Here is a 1,751-nt window from a genome sequence, read left to right on the forward strand (position 1 = left end):
TCCCAAGGCTTTGCAATGTATAGTTTCCTTTCTTGTTATAGGACGTGGGGGAGCAAAATGGTCAAGTTTATTTTTAAATTGTGAAATAGATGTCACAAGCATTGTTTGTTGTGGCTGTATTCAGGTTATGTATATAATTTCTTGTTGGACGTCATTAAGAAATGTCACTTTATCGAAGTTAAGATGTGTCTCTTATGATTGTTACGTGTACTGTTTTTCTGATGTTAGTCGCACTTGTTTTTTGTAAGTGTGAAGATCGGGAGGTGGTCAGATACTTGGTATAAGACAATTCCTGAAATTATTTTATTGAAGTAGTCATTAGTGTATGCATGATCAATAAGGGTATAACTCGTGTCAGTGATACGTGTTGGTCAAGTTATTAATATTATTGGAGTAAATTGTAGATCAAAAAGCATGTTAAGATATTCATTAATGCTCACTTTTTCTTCATGTTGTATAAGATTAATGTTAATGTCACCATAGATGTATGCTGTTTGACCAGCTTCGTGCAGTTTTGATAATACTTTGTGAAGTTGTTCCGTAAAATGGTCAACTTTTGAGTTAGGGTGTCTATAGATTACACCTATCACTATATTTTTCGACTTTGATTTAGATGACGTGCTAATTTCAATCCATAGATCTTCAGCTTGGAAGTTGACATTATTCACTTTTAAGTCGTGTCGTTGTTTGAATTGAATGGTATTTTTTATGTATAGCCCTACGCCACCTGCTTGTGTGGCGGAGTTTTGATTAATAAAAGTGTAGTCTGGAAGATTCCCGATGAAGGTAGAGTTTTCGCGCAGCCTAGTTTCTGAGATAGCAATAATATCCGGTGGTTTAGTGAAGTGAGTTAAGACATCAGTCATCAAAGGGAAATTTTTGTTTATACTGTTGGTATTGAAATGTACTATTAGTAAATCCTTGTCTGTTTTGGTAAGGTTTGGGTTGCTTTTAAGTTCTGTTAGGGTATTGTATTTACTATCGTGTACAGGGTGAAATTTATCAGGATAACGGTCCTCGTTTTTAAAGGTTGATAGGGTAGTTGAGTCGCATAGGGAGGGTAGGTCTAGAAGTGTATTGATGTTTATGTTCGATTGAAAGAATTCTGAGATTTCATCAATATCATATGATTGGAACGGGCGGGCGTTGTTCATGCAGTTTGTGCAGTAGTATGGTATGTCAGATAATGCGAGTGTCTCAAGGTCTTTTTGATTAAGAGATGTGCATTTGAGGTGACACCATTTACGGCAGATGTCGCAAAAAATGGCTTGTTGATTACTTTTACATGGATTGTTACAGTGTGCACATGGATGCTTACTCATAACGAGTGGCAGTTATTATGGTATCAGTCTTGTCGCTTGTTTAGACTGTAGCTTGTTGGGTGGTGTAGCCCAGTTTTGATAGATCTTGAATATTTTTTATGTTCAGGGTTTCTGATTCCTCGGATTTTCTTAGATAGATCTGCCCTTGTCTAGTCCATGCATATTTATATGTAAGAGTTCTTTTTGCTTGTCTGGCATGGTAGTAGAGGGCACGATTTGTTTTGGTAAGGCTCTCGTTGATGAACAGGGGGCTGATTGAACTGAAGCCAAGATCTTTGGCTGTGCCCGCATTCTTCCTGGCAGCAAAGAACTTGTCTCTAACACTGCGGCGTACAAATTTAACAATAATGGCGGGGTTAGCTCCTGACCGGGGTTTAGGGAGTCGGTGGGATATGCTGATGTCCTCAGTCGTTATGTTGACCCTGATTT

This window comes from Priapulus caudatus, unplaced genomic scaffold (genome assembly GCF_000485595.1).
Source record: "Priapulus caudatus unplaced genomic scaffold, Priapulus_caudatus-5.0.1 Scaffold110, whole genome shotgun sequence".
In the NCBI taxonomy this organism is placed as follows: Eukaryota; Metazoa; Priapulida; class Priapulimorpha; order Priapulimorphida; family Priapulidae; genus Priapulus; species Priapulus caudatus.